The 15,623-nt window shown below is 40.9% G+C and overlaps 1 pseudogene; it reads right to left on the reverse strand.

The window, feature by feature from the left end:
• The window catches only part of LOC146391243 (E3 SUMO-protein ligase KIAA1586-like), a 30,561-nt pseudogene extending 19,871 nt beyond the window's left edge, over positions 1–10,690 (reverse strand).
• Between the last annotated feature and the right edge of the window lie 4,933 nt (positions 10,691–15,623).

Raw genomic sequence — 15,623 nt, forward strand, 5'->3', positions numbered from 1 at the left:
AACAGTCTCAAGGCTCTTTTTATTATAAGGTATAGACCCTGCAATAACACAGAGTAAACCTAACAATCTGATGGCCTCTTATGAGCAAGCAGAAAGAAAGGAAGAAACCTCTGGTGATGGGAAAGAGAAGACAAAAGAGAGACCAGATGATGTATACAAGGTTATTTTGCCTTTATCAGAATCACATTAGTGCACATTCATTTTTGCATATTTGTATTATTTGAATAAACAAGTAAAAAAAACCCATAGAAGTCCATTTCTCCTTTCTAGTGACTTGTTCAGCCACAGATCAACCTTTGTCTATTACAAATTCACTAGGATTCATCCTCTGGGAACCAAAAATGTCTGCACAATATTTAAAAGCAATCAACCCATAGATACCTCCATCTGAACCAATATGGCAAATCAATCAAGAAAGTGGTGTTTCCAACTCCAGAGCCATGCTGCCATTTCCTTGTAATTTTATGCCATGATTGCTTCAGTCCTTGTGTTTTTCACTCTGAATAAGCGCTGGAAACTGAAATCATACAACACAACAAATGCTTCTCAAAGCAAATGAAAATATAACCGGCAGATCAATAGTGTTGTTTCCAACACACTGAGCTCTTGCAGGTTATTTCAAAGGGAAAGACAGTCACAATACAGATCTGCAATGGAATATAAAATTAGCATAATCAGTTCTGACCCTCTTTCAAACCTAAACACAAAAGCCAATACTCATCTGCACGAATGCTTAAAAGTCAATTCTTGGCTGGCAGATCTAACAACAAGCGATGAAGCCGAACTCGGATCATGCAAAGAGAAGACGTGGTTGACGGACAGTCACGTGCTTTGTAATTCTCATCCGACGTTGCCGCCTTCGATTTCTTGTTGAATTCTGCCTGGCTGATGCTCATAGCGCTAATAAGCTATCCAATGTTCTCTAGGGCCCAAGCTTGACATCTCTTTGTGGTTGCCGGGCTATTATTATAAATACCTGAACATAATAAGAGCCCAGGCTGCAGACGAGTGAAGACATCCAATCAGCCAGCGGGGGGGAAAGATATTGCTGGCTGGGCCCAGCAGCTCATTAGTGAGCAGGTCCAGTTATCCTTTCTGACAACTCGGAAATGTCTAACCTCACCATAGATGCATTATTCCTGACATTCCTCAACCAATCAGGCCAAGCGGAGAGCCATGGGAGTCACATTTGACAAAGACATGCCTGTAACTGTTGAATTATTCAAGGGTAAAAGTTCACAGGTTAGTTGCATTTGAGCATGCAGTTGGTATTTGAGTCATAAATTGATAATGATACATCGAGGGAAATAATCTTGATAACAACAATGTGGATTTACGTGTATGTACAGTCATCTGAAAATAAGTGTTTTTCACAGGACTCTTACTGCTTCCATTGGACTTACAAAGGTAAGTAGCAGCCAGGTGCTGCTAATCAAATGCACTTGAATAACTGATCGTTAACAAGTGTGAGCACCTCTATAAAAGCAGAAGTTTTGTCACTTTGCTGATCTGGAACATTCAGGTGTCTGTTAACACAATGGTATGATCTACCCAGGAGTGGATCTTCTAGCAACTTCACCTGAAGTTGAAGGCAACGCTCAAGTAAAACTTATTTTTCCATTAGTCTTCTGGTTTGTAAAGATGCAAGTTTTCAAAACGATGCCATGCTCATACACTTCAGTCTGTTTATAATTGTTCTGTAACTTTTAACACACTGAGGTTTAGAGTCTGAGATGTTGCTCATGTCATTTGGACAGATGAGACCAAAGTGGGGATGTTTGATTGTCATGTGCAGCGCTGCTTTTGAAGGAATACAAACAGCACATCAGCACAAACACATCAGATCAGCTGTGAAGCACAGTGGTAGATGGGTGATGACTGTTTTGCAGCCACAGGCCATGGACACCTTGCAGTCATTGCTTGACCATGAACTCCTCTGTATATCAAAGTATTCAAGAGTCAGAAGTGAGCAGTGTTGGGACTAACGCGTTATTAAGTAACGCGTTACAGTAACGACGTTATTATTGTGGTAACGAGCACGGTAACTAGTTATTATGCCAAAATCAGGAACACGTTAGTCGTTACTGGGATTTAGATAGGGTCGTTACTCGTTACTTCGTGTGGTGGCTATCGCGGAGCTTCCACAGATTCAGTAACATTAGCAAGTGGTGGAGGCCAGCAGGTGGAGGAGGGAAAGGGGACGCAGAAGGAAAAGAGACCCGAGGCGGCCGCCGGTCCAAGTGTGAACTGAACTTCAGGTAAGAAGTTATGACCTGCAGTCTATCTGGGTCAGATATAAACCAAGTTTAGGTGGAGTTTATTTTCGTTATTCTGACTTTTTCCGTACTGTGTACTAGCTAGCATGACGGAGTTTCTATACAGCTGGGTGGGTGCTATGAAGTTAATGATGTTGAACTTTATTTTGTTCACAAGTTATTAGAGTTGCCAACCGTCCCGTCTGGTATTCAGAGAAAATATTACGCGTTTCGTATTGAGGTGAAAAGGAACAGTTTGTCACGTAATTCAGCTACAATGAAAAAGACACAAAGCTGGAGTTATTCTGTGTCTTTGCTGCACAGCTGCCTCTTCTTCTTTCATTCTCCCCCCTCCCTCTCCTGTTTCCACTTCAATCATGAAACTGATCAATGATCAGCTGATTGGCTCTCTTGTTTGTTTATCGCCCACTTTGCACCAGAAAGAGGAAACCAGCCGATGTCGCGCTAAACAACAGCAGCATGTTTAAGCTTGAATTTATTTAATATTAATTTCTACTATCAGCTGATGTTTGCTGGAGCCACAGCTGCAAAAAAGTTGCTGGTCATGATGTCGGTTTGGTTATCTGGTGAGAGGGAAACATGAAGATGAAACCAGGAGATGTCCTTACTGAATCATCAGAGCTGAACAGGTGATGGAGAAACAGATTTACCTTTTAGGTGACATGAATGAGTTGAAGGGAAGTTATGAACTGTTTCTGAGAGACAAATAACACCAGGATTCTTTTTTAGGTAGCTGACAGCTGGTAACTGTGCAGGTGCGGACCTAGCAAAGTTTTGCCAGGGGGCCAGGTAGGGCATGAACAGGGAGAGGTGGGCACAAGGAAATACTTTTCTTTCTTATTCTCATTTAAAGTGTCTCGCTTTTAAAAAATAATTATCTGAGTCTTACAACAAACGATGGATAGATTGATACATATATACCATAAAAACTGTGTACATCACTGTCACAACAGCGTTTGTTTTCATTCAAAGGCTTTATGATTTTTCCTATAATGATGGGCCGGTCTCTAGTCAAAATGCCCGGGACGATTTTTTTGTCCCAGTCCAGCTCTGTATGCAGCTCATCTGCAGTCTGGTGTTACCTACATCTTCCTATTCAGAAGGCAGAATTTCTGAGTTCTGAGTACAATCGAAAGCACCATGACTGCAGTTTTTGTGTTGGATGTAAAAGGCGCACATGATGCTGTGACGTAGGCTAGAATCATGGTCAATGACGGTCCAGGCGTGGGATTTCTCTCGTGGAAATATGCACATTATCTTTTTCTTTCTATTGGTAGGTGGCACAGTGCACTTGTGGCAAGTAAGCAAGCTAGAAGACTGGCAAAGTTATGGAAGCAACACATTAACAAGAGAATTCTGAGTAAAACCAAAGTTACTTTCCCTAGTAACTAGTTACTTTGAAAGTAACGAGTAACTTGAAGTAACTGAGTTACTTTTGATAGAAGTAACTAGTAATGTAACTAAGTTAATAGTTTAAAGTAACTTACCCAACACTGGAAGTGAGGCCTTCTGTCTGACAGCTAAAGCTAGGCTGAAACTGGGTCATGCAACAAGACAATCCTCCCAAGCAAAAGGTGTTGCAGGTAGAGAGCTGTGCATAAAAAATGGCCACAAACCTCAATGGGGCTCATAGAAGAGCGGGCAAAAATTCCTCCATAACAATGCGAGAGTCTGATGAAGACATACAATTAGTTCAGTGTTCCTAAAGGAGGTCGTCACCAGTGTTGGTCAAGTTACTTGAAAAAAGTAATCAGTAACTAATTACTGATTACTTCCCCCAAAAAGTAATCCCGTTACTTTACTGATTACTTATTTTCAAAAGTAATTAATTACTTAGTTACTTAGTTACTTTTAAAAACACGATTTACAACCTGAATAGGTGATAAAGCAATAGATCTTTCAGCCCAATTCTACTTTTTCTGCATAATCCATCATACAAAATGTAATCAAATGGAAAAGTCTCTTTTTTTTAAACTTGTTTTATCAGTTTTAATCTTTTAACTTTATGCATCAAGCAAAAATTTAATTATATGCACCATTCTCTGACTTGAAGAAATTAGTTTAACATTTAAACCTATTTTCTGCACATTCCAGCACATAAAATAAAATTTTTTTTTTTGTGTTTACACTCAGACTTTCAAATAGATGCAAGTAAAACACAGCAGAAAATAAATAAAATCAAAGACTCAGAGGTCCTTTTGCTCTATTTTCACCTGTAAAGCAGGAGTAGGGTAGGCGGAGGTGTGCTCTGGTGCAGGTGTGCCGCAGCGGTCAGTGGAAGGATACGGCAGCTTCTCTGTGAATTTCCCATTACATGGTAGCGCACTCGGTGCTTGTTTAGGGGGGTTTTTTTGCTGTAAAAAGAAGTTTTCTTCCCACGCACAACGGACACTAATGTTTTTGTCACTTTTTATGGAATCAAACTCAAAATAAGGTCAGTACTTCCACGCTTTAAACGCTGCACGCTCATACTCTCTCCCGCACTCGATATATGATCCATTGTTAATCTGCACACAGCTGTTGTCACGAACGTCGCACTCGCTTACGTCACTGTCATGAGACATTCTCGCAAAAAAATCACGGTTTTAGTAACGCAGTAACGCAGCGTTCCTACGGGAAAGTAACGGTAATCTAATTACCGTTTTTGCAATAGTAATCCCTTACTTTACTCGTTACTTGAAAAAAGTAATCAGATTACAGTAACGCGTTACAAGTAACGCGTTACTGCCCATCTCTGGTCGTCACGATCTTTGTGAACCACTTGCCAATCATTTGACAACATATAAGAGACCGACAGCAGAATGAGCAATGACAAGTATGAAAGTTGTATTGATATTGTTGGGTTTACATGATGGTATCAGACTGAGGAAGCAGAGATAAATGGATTTTTCTACCATTTGGTTCACGTTTTGAGAAGATTGTCTTTTAAAGACAGACCTGATCTTTAAGAAAAAGGGTCTTGAACTTTTTTTTTGGGTTTGTTAATGAATAAATGCAGTTTGATTTTTTTCCAAGAAAGAAATGTTCAGAGATTGATGCCGGTCGAGGTAATGCTCTTTGTCACAAACCTCACGCTGATATCTCTCATGTCCTCCCACCGCTTCCTCGCACCTGCTCTCTCTCCCTCTTACACTCTTTCAGCCGTCCACTCAAATCACTTTGATGGCGATATGCAGTCATGCATGAGAGGGCCATCGTAACATGAGCACTAAAAAAAGAAAAAGGTAAATGACTTGCATCCAGGTACCTGCCCTCAGACTAAATTAGCCGAGACAAGGGTATGACTTTTGCAGGTCGAGGGCCAAGCTTAAAGCTAAAATAGCAAATGTCACATCAGAGTAATTATTAGTAGCTCAGTTTGTGAGTCGGTCCAGCCTCGGTTCTCACACCTCTGGGTCTGTGTATTTGTATTCTGCTGAAAGAGAACGAGAAAGAAAACAAAACTGATGAGGTGAAGGTTTGTCGATTGCTGCGAGAGATTTAAAAGGTTGAATTTTACCTCAACAATCCCAAAAAAGTCCTGTAAAATTATATAAATGCCATTTTTACAAGTATTTTAAAGCTCAACATGATATCTGAAAAGATTGCAGCTATTTTTGTTTTAAATTCTGTGAAAAATTTACTCTCTACAGGAAGTTCATTACCTGACGATGGAAGAAGCGTTATTGATGGGTGAATTTCTCCCACTCGGACAGGAAAGGCCTCAACTCATTATTTATTTTCCACTCAGAAGCCAGAGATAAAATGGCTGCCGGTTTGACAGTGATGTACGAGCATCTCAGCGAGGGAAAATCCACGGTGCTGATCCTCGGAATATAAACAACAATAATAGGCAAGAATCTAATCGAAAGTAATTAAAAACAAAATGAATAAAACCCAAAGCGAGGAGGGGGGGGGCAAACACCGGCCTAGCCCTACAGGGACGACAACCCATGGGAGGAAGGCTGGGACAAGATGGGTGAGGAAGAAAATGCAGCAGATTTCATTCTCATTTGCTAATTGAGGAGATAATGTAAATCATTCTCAGAGTCGGTGGAATAAACGGCACTTAAAAAAACAAGAGAGAGAAGGGGGGGGGAATCAATGGGGTTTCCAAAGTGCCTGCTCACATGGTTTGGAGAGAATCAGCATCTCTGAGAGCAACGGGTCCCATCCTGGGGTTTGCGTTGCCTCTGGTCGTCTAAGATTGATCGTTTTAATTGTGCTAAAGGTTAATAACTGATCTGCAGGGAGGCAGAGGGGCTTCAGGACATGTAGCGCTTTCTGGAAAACCATATTCCATCAGTGAGAGACCGGTATGTTTTTAGTGAGGGTAAGAAGACATTGCAACACAGACATGTTCAAGGGAATTGGTGAAAAATGGCATTATTAAGCAGCCTAGTGGCTGTGCACTCAGGGTCTCTGAGCACTGAAGCTCTCGTTTCCTCAGTCCTTATGAATTCACCTTCACATTTTCACTTTTTCTCATGTTCCACCAGTGTTGGTCAAGTTACTTGAAAAAAGTAATCAGTAACTAATTACTGATTACTTCCCCCAAAAAGTAATCCCGTTACTTTACTGATTACTTATTTTCAAAAGTAATTAATTACTTAGTTACTTAGTTACTTTTTAAAAACACAATTTACAACCTGAATAGGTGATAAAGCAATAGATCTTTCAGCCCAATTCTACTTTTTCTGCATAATCCATCATACAAAATGTAATCAAATGGAAAAGTCTCTTTTTAAAACTTGTTTTATTAGTTTTAATCTTTTAACTTTATGCATCAAGCAAAAATTTAATTATATGCAACATTCTCTGACTGGAAGAAATTTGTTTAATATTTAAACCTATTTTCTGCACATTCCAGCACAGAAAATAATTTTTTGTGTGTGTTTACACTCACTCTTTCAAATAGATGCAAGTAAAACACAGCAGAAAATAAATAAAGTCAAAGACTCAGAGGTCCTTTTGCTCTATTTTCACCTGTAAAGCAGGAGTAGGGTAGGCGGAGGTTTACCCTGGTGCAGGTGTGCCACAGCGGTCAGTGGAAGAATCCGCGAGTTTCTCTGTGAGTTTCCCATTACGTCATAGCGCACTCGGTGCTTGCTTGGAAGTTTAGGGTTTTTTTTCGCTGTAAAAAGAAGTTTTCTTCCCACACACAACGGACACTAATGTTTTTGTCACTTTTTATGGAATCAAACTCAAAGTAAGGTCAGTACTTCCACGCTTTAAACGCTGCACGCTCATACTCTCTCCCGCACTCGATATATTATCTACTGTTGATCTGCACACAGCTGTTGTCACGAACGTCGCACTTGCTTACGTCACTGTCATGAGACATTCTCGCAAAAAAATCACGGTTTTAGTAACGCAGTAACGCGGCGTTCCTACGGGAAAGTAACGGTAATCTAATTACCGTTTTTGCAATAGTAATCCCTTACTTTACTCGTTACTTGAAAAAAGTAATCGGATTACAGTAACGCGTTACTGCCCATCTCTGTGTTCCACTGAAGTGTAGAGGATTAGAAAATGATGTAGACACAAACCAAATTTTCACTGAGCATTTATTGGTTAAATGAGCTTAAACAGATCAAGAAAGAAGTTAAAATGCTGATATCAAACTCGTTTGCTTGCTTCTGGAAGAACAGAGCAGATACATAAATGAGCAAACAAAAACCCAACCTATCATATAATCAAAAGGCAACAGTGAGGTGGAACACTCCCAACTCCAAACCCAGTATTTTCCTAACCCTGTCTCAACGCTCTGAATGCCTATATCTAATCAAGTCTGAACAACTAAATGAAAGTGATAGCACCATTGATAACCTTAAAGAAGTACTGCTGGTATTCTCAAAGCGAACGCAGTAACAAGATTGCACATACAAGGTGGGAATTCAGAGATTTTTACAACTGATTCTTTCTCAGATGTATCTCTGGGAGTTCTTTTGTCATGAGTAACTCAAATGCACAAACTGATTTGCTCTGATATTCAACGCTGAGGTTTTTCGCTTGATATTGAAATCATCTGACTGCACCTGTGTTTAGAAAACATGGCAACTTTTGTAAATCACCCGTAAAACTAACCACACCTATCAGTTGGTCATTGGGGATTGCCCTGACATGCGAATTTTCCCCATTTAGTAAAGCATAGATAGTGTAAAAGATGGATGTAGCTACTGAGATGTCACGTGCTGATTTCTGAAGTCCCTTTGGAAGCTTTGTGATGAGCACTGCTGCCATTACCATTGGCAAAAGAAAATAAAAGAATAACAATATTAGCTAATAGCATGTGATTGCAGTTACATGCTATCCCAGATGACAAGATAAAAAAACTGATCTAATCTTTTATGAAACAGAACATGAAAGAAATGACTGAGCCCAGGAACTCTTCTGGAAAGTGTTTACAAAAGTCAAGAAAGCTGCTTCTTCATAGACATCAATAGAACAGGAAGTCTTTTCGCAACCACAGCTATCGCCATCTGGTGGCCGTGGGATAGAATGCAGGTTTAAGGCACATTGGTTTTGTTTTTCTGACTTGGCACTACAAACATCTTTTGTAAAGGTGACACATGAGCAACATCTAAAAAAAACCATAAAACATACCTTTTTGTAAAGTTTAAAAAGGTATACTGTCTATACTATGCATAGCATCCTTGTAGCATCGGAGTCAAGGCACATATCTGCAGAGGTTCATGGTTCAAATCTTTGGTGCGTCTTCTAATCAGCCCAACTCCCCATCTCTCCTCATGTCTCCTCACTATCAATTCATTGCAAAATACAAAGAAAAGATAGAAATGGAAAACAGCAGTGAGGCTGTAATTGTATTAGTCATGGAGCAATGCACACACAGTGTTTATGCTTTAAACAAATAACTGGAGTTTCAGTCACTAAAAGCTGCACACAGAGTATTTAGTCATTCAGAAAGCAGTCCCAGTGTCTCAGAAACTTCTGTAGCACTTTATTCTCTTTCATCAGGGGACTCTGCGAGATGTGTGGTCTATCCAGGATCACAAAAGGTATAAAGCAACACTCCAAAACACTGGCAGTCTTAGCATTAACAGCTCTATCTACTTTTTCAGTCATTGCACAGTCTGTAATAAGAATCAGAGCTGCAGGTGTTCATTTATCTCTCTGAAGGTCACATTTCTCATTTATATATGTGTGTATGAATGAATAAAAGGGGCTGCCACAGTGATAGTCAATATTTGAAAGCATTGTTGATTTTGTTTTGTTGCAGAAATATAATCTCAGCTTTTCATTTGAAAGGGAAGCCTGGGAATAAAAGCGGGTTTTAAATATCAGGACACTCTTACGAACCTTGTAGCCGTCAATACTGCTGATTCTTAAATGACGAGCTGCTCTTAGAAAGCTGTGTCCTTTCATTCTTCAAGACAATCAATAGAAAATCCCAATCTAAGGCTGTAGTGAAAAAGGTCCTTGGTGTGATTGTGCTGGAAAGGACGAGGGGAAGCCCCTAATGAGAGAGTGGGAGGAAGGCTGCTGAGATCGTTTAATCATTGTTCCTCATACATCCACTTATCAGGCTGCAGCAAAACTAGCCGTAATGGCTTGGCTGACTTAGGCAGGATATTATTTCATACATGAGGGAATTAAATTAATGCATGACAGAGTTCAGTCTCCTGGAGAAAAATAATGGGAATCCGGGCAGCTTAAAATATTGGGTTTGTTAATGAATAAATGCAGTTAATCTAAAGCGTGACTCTGAGAACTGTCACCAGAAAAACACCCCCCCCCCCAAAAAAAAAAAAACAGGTGCTGACAAGAGACGGGGAATAAAAGAAAGGTAACAAAGCCGAAAGGAAAACACCACGTTTGCTTTAAACACTGTGATTTCCCTCGCATTACAACCAACGTCCATCACAAGCGGTACAACCGCAAAGAGCCGCAAATGCGTACATAACGGCTGTCAGACTTTCCCCAGTGGAGGGTTTAGATGAAGGTCAACCCGTTGTTTTCTCTAGCACTGTCATTATCTGACAGGGAGGGACAGATAAGGGGTCACCGATAATAAATGCCTCGCCATGATTGGAAATAATCTTGACAAGAGCCTCTTCAACGGTCCCGAAAAGTCTGACAGTTAAACAGAATTGGAAATGACGTGTTTTTGGCTGCGCCAGCCTCACACTGTACAGTCAAAATCTTTAATAAAACTGCAAGCGGTGCAGCTGATGAAGAACAATATATGCAAGCAGCTCATAACTGCTTCTCGCTGGTCAGGGTAACACTTGTGCAACCTTTACCTCGGAGGAAAGATTAAATTTGTCTCTATAATAAATTTTACTACAATTATTATTTGACTATACTACAGTCTCACCAGGGAAAACAGCAGTTAGAGACTGCGGCATGGCCATAATATTAGGATCTTGTTGCCTGGTGGCTCTAAAGATGGCTACCAGGTTGTGACCGCTCATCTTGCATCTCCAAAGTGACTTTGGTGTGTCAAGACCTTTCTTTTATACAGAAATATAACCTGTATATAACCTTTTGAACGTTACATGGGGGGGCAAAGGAAGGGCAAAAGGTCTAGGCAGGGTGGCATTCCCTATATGTACCGTAATTGTCGGGCTATACGCCGCTACTTTTTGCACAAGCTTTGAACCCTGCGGCTTTTACTCAGGTGCGGCTTTTCTAAGGATTGTCCATGATTTTTGTGATATTGTAAGAGGATTTGTTTTGTTTGTTCTGCTGTTGTACGGCACTACGTTGCCTGGCGGAAGGGCATGTGATCAGACACACAGTATCGGGGTTCAAGAGTGGTATGTTGGTCACATGTCCGTCCGCCAGGCAACATAGTGCCGTACAAAGTAGCGCGAAAAACAAACTTCAAAGTAGCGCTACATGTTCAGTGGGAGGCGTGGATGACAAGCGGCGATAAACTTGCGAAAAGCAACTTATGCCCAACTCCACCAGTGGATTCTGACAGCGTGGCAAAGTGTGAAAACATCCACGATCACCAACGGATTTCGAAGGGCTGGACTGCTGCATGATGGAGAGGAGGACACCGCCACAGCCCTTCAGAGGGTGTTCGACTCCGACACTGACAACGAGGATTTCTTTGGTTTTGAAAGTGACAACGAAGGAAAGAAGCTGAGAGTGGATGACGAAGCCATCCTGAGCCTGTTCGTTTCCGACACTGGAGAAGAGGACTTTGGTGGTTTTAGTGCGCAGGAAGAAGAGAAAGATGGTGGTGAATGACTGACTTTTCTTCTTGTTAAAGCCGTGTCCTGCACCTGAGCCTAAAAGGTAGGCCGAATCAATTTTTCTGGTGTGCTGTAGGTTATTTTTATGTACTACATTTGTTACTCATTTATGAAGCACAGTACATGTTTCGTACTTGTAATTACCGGTACTTGTACGTATACCTAAAAAGTTATGCAAATATGTACCCATAACTTGTTTTTCAAAATATTAATAAAAGGGGTGTGTCTCCAAACAGCCATCTCTTTCCTGATAATTCCCTTTGTGCATATTCTCTTACATATGATAAGTCAACATTGAAACACCTGCGGCTTTTAGTCAGGTGCGGCTAATGTATGTACAAAACAGGATTTTCCCCTGATTTTAGCTTGTGCGGCTAATATTCAGGTGCGCTTTGTAGTCCAGAAAATACGGTATAGTATAATATAACTATTTATTGTATCATTATCTCTTCTAAGAAAACAAAGACAGTTTTTAGGTTGGTAGGTTTAGACAATTCGTTTTTACAAGTATTTTAAGGACATAAAAGTCGGGGATGCAAGGCTCTGCAGCAGTAGGGGCAGTTGCCTCCCTTTGCCCCTCTGTAGATCCGCCTTTGACTCACTGTCTGGATCTCTGGCTGTTCTACTTGCTTAAGTGTGCTTGTACTTATGTTAAAATATTTTAAAAGTGGTGAATGCTCTTTTAAAAGTTCCATATATATCTTTTCAGAGCAGTCCAAACTTCATTGCCATGCCGTGGGTCTATAGTTAGACTCGTCCATAGATGTTCCTACACTGGACCTGAACAATATTCTCCTAAATTACTCCAAGAACATGTAGAAAGCTGAAATTCAGCACTTTAACCACAGTCAGTGTTGAATCTTATATTCAATTGTTCTCTAGGACAAAGCCAATCAATAGAAAATCTATCACTGTCCAAAACCTTGGAGTCTGCACTCTATATTCTGGTCTGGTTCAATGAGCAAAAGTTGCTCTTTGAGTCACATTAAAGTTTGAATATATATTTCAAAACGAGCCGTTTGTGATTCAGGAGTTGTTTTAGCTATAAAAAGAGGCAGCATGCATCATTGTCTCCATTTATCTTGTTAGGCACACACTGTTAATTTAATCCAATGATTTGTTTGGTTTTAGAGGAAAGTGATTTCTTCCAGGTGTTCACATAAAGCAGAAAATGAAAAGAAATGACTCTAGATGGAAAGAATAGTGGTAATCAAGACTTCCAGCTATGTGTAGTCATGAGCCTATTCCAGGAAGTTTAGATACACTTTGTATTGCAGTACAGAATCGGGACACGGTGTCAGATATGTGCAGAAAATATCATTCGATATTATCAAACCTGCTCCCTGTTATCACTGAATCTGCACAATGAGGCCTTTATCCATGACAACGTGATGGATCGGCAATGCTACGGGAAAAAGTGCTTACTGGGACGGAGATCAAATGCCACAATCGAGATTGTAAGATTTGTGGGCAATTTCTGGAGTGTTTGCACAAAAGTTTATCCCTCATGTGTGAACTGTGAGTCGGAGTTTTGAATTTTCAGTTCTATTAACATTGGCTGACTTTTGTTTTGGTCTGGAGACAAACTGCAGGAGGGAGGGTCATTAATCTGTGTTTTTTCTCTATTCAAACCTGGGGATTGCAATCAATATTTTGTATCTCATGGCGGAGTAGGCAAACCCTGGAGGGTAAAGCATGTACGGGGATAAACGGTAACCCTTTGGAGCTTTACTGTCAGCATGCAAACAAAGGCCTTGGAAGTTGAGTGCACCAGAGCAAGAGAGTACAGAAACCAAAACTGGAGTTGTGCTGCCAGTGTAGTCACCTTGGCGGTCTTCGTATGTCCTCCAGGGATAATCCTGCAGAGGAATAAGTTTGCGAGGTTGAGCAGATGCTCACCTTTGTCCGTCCTTCTCCTTTTTCTGCACTCTGTTAAGACAACTGCTGATTAGGAGCAGCTGTGCCGAGGTACACAGGTGTGGGTCATTAGAGGCAATTATCAAATCCCAGAATTCCTACTCCGTACTGTGTCACTGAGTCTTTCACGGAAAAACTCTTCAAGAGCAGAAGATAAGCTAGTGTGCTTGATCATCGGTGTATCACTGTTGATGGCAACTGATATAATATTTGAGGCACTTCAAGACTTTCTATTATGCAGCAACATTCACAAAATGTTTGTGACACTGGCCAATAAGAGCCTGGAGATCAGTGAACAAGCCCTCTTGGTGTGATTCAGAGGATCTGATCTGCCAGTCAGGAACAGTGTTTGTGTACATTCATTACATAGACAAGGATTCGATCCTGTCACTTCCTTCTTGATGATATAACTCAAATCGTAAATGATTAATGTGCAGGCCAGGGTGACGCTGTAGTCTTCATATAAGCAGCTAACCTGACTCTGTGTGTGTCTTATCCAACTCAAATGTCATGTGCTATGAACCCAGCCTAAGACGCCCGAGTCTGTGTTACAGCTAGCTACAAATGTAGCTCTATAGCATCAGTTTTGTCCTGTAGATTATACTTTTTACAGCCTTACCCATCCATCCAGCTTACCTACAGTCATGTGAAAAAGGAAGGTGTTGGCAGTTTGCTAATCTAGAGCATTTAGGTGTGTGTTAATGGTCTGATCTACTCAGGACTGGAATGTTCCAGCAAATTCACCCCAAAATCCAACCGTGCTATCCTGAGAAAAACTGCAAAAACCCAAGAGCTACGTCTCAGACTCTACAGGCTTCAGTTAGCACGTTAAATGGTAAAAGTTCATGATAGTGTATTCAGAAGAAAAAACAAAAGGACCTTTGGAAAGACGAGACTAAAATGAGATGTTTGGCCATGATGCACAGCACCACGTTTGGAGAAAAACAAACACTTCATACCAACTGAAGCACGGTGGTGGAGGGCTGGTGACTTGGGCTTCTTTTGCAGCCACAGGACTTCGGAACCTTGTAGTCACTTCCCATGAACTCCACTTTGTATGGTAATATTCCAGAGTTAAGCTTGGCCCAAAATGATGTCATGCAACAGGACAATGATCTCAAGCGCAGCAGGAAATCTCTCAAATAAAGGTGTTGCAAGGTTTCAGTCAGGGCCTGGACCTCAACCTGATTGAAGTGGAGCCTTAAGAGAGATGTGTACAAATGGATATCTGCGAACCTCAATGAACTGAAGCAGCATTATAAAGAAGAGTGGGTAAAATTCCTCCACCATAATATGAGATACTGACAAAGTAATATAGAAAACAATTACTTTAAGATATTGCTGCTAAAGGTGGTTCAACAACATCATGGCGTGTACTTAAGTTTTCACAGTCCTGCACTGAGTCCTGTAAGTCCCTGTACTAAACATCCATATGTCAGCCAACGGCAGATGGCTTCATGAAATGTTAGCGCAAAGAGTTTTAAATGGTGTTGTAGATCAATGTTATGTCAGCATTTAGTTTAACCAAATAGTATTTATGGTGTCATCTTGTAAGTCCAGCAATATTTCAACGTCAAGTCCTGCACATCTCTAATCCACAGTCCTCAATACTTCTTTTGATCTGCAGCCCTTCAGCATTTTGTGAATCACACACATACTAAACCCGTTTTGTGTGAAAACGGCGTTAGAGAATCCCGGCGCTCACTTTTCATTGTGAGTGACACGTTAACGTCTTTGCTTTTTGATTTTGACTCGCTCTGATGTTGAAATACTATTGAGCTGTTGCATATTGCATCCCTCCCTGCTCTGTCTTTCACCTCCTTCTGGTAGTAGCTGGCCTTGGTGCTGAACCTGCACCGTTGTCAGCATCTGCTGGTAAACAGCTGACAACAACAGGGCAGATTAATGTCAAATGGTGAGCAAGCCGGAGGAACGCTTTGCATGTAAAGCAAGTCTAAGTAGGAGAGCAACAAAGAGCTAAAATGCAATGAATTTCTACAATGACCAGTCCTATTCCACACGCACACACATCTGAAATACAAACACCTCATTAGTCAGGCATTTCAGATGCTTTATTTGTACGTGAGAAAACATCCACCGCGCATGCATTTGAATGTGTGCACATATTTTGCTTTAAACACGAGCACACATGTGGTTCCACGCGTTACGGTAAATCCAATTACGGTGCGTGGTCCAGGAGAAATCTCGCCAATGCACAAACACACAC

Source organism: Perissodus microlepis, chromosome 3 (assembly GCF_051167445.1).
Source record: "Perissodus microlepis isolate ML-2025 ecotype Zambia chromosome 3, ASM5116744v1, whole genome shotgun sequence".
NCBI lineage: Eukaryota > Metazoa > Chordata > Actinopteri > Cichliformes > Cichlidae > Perissodus > Perissodus microlepis.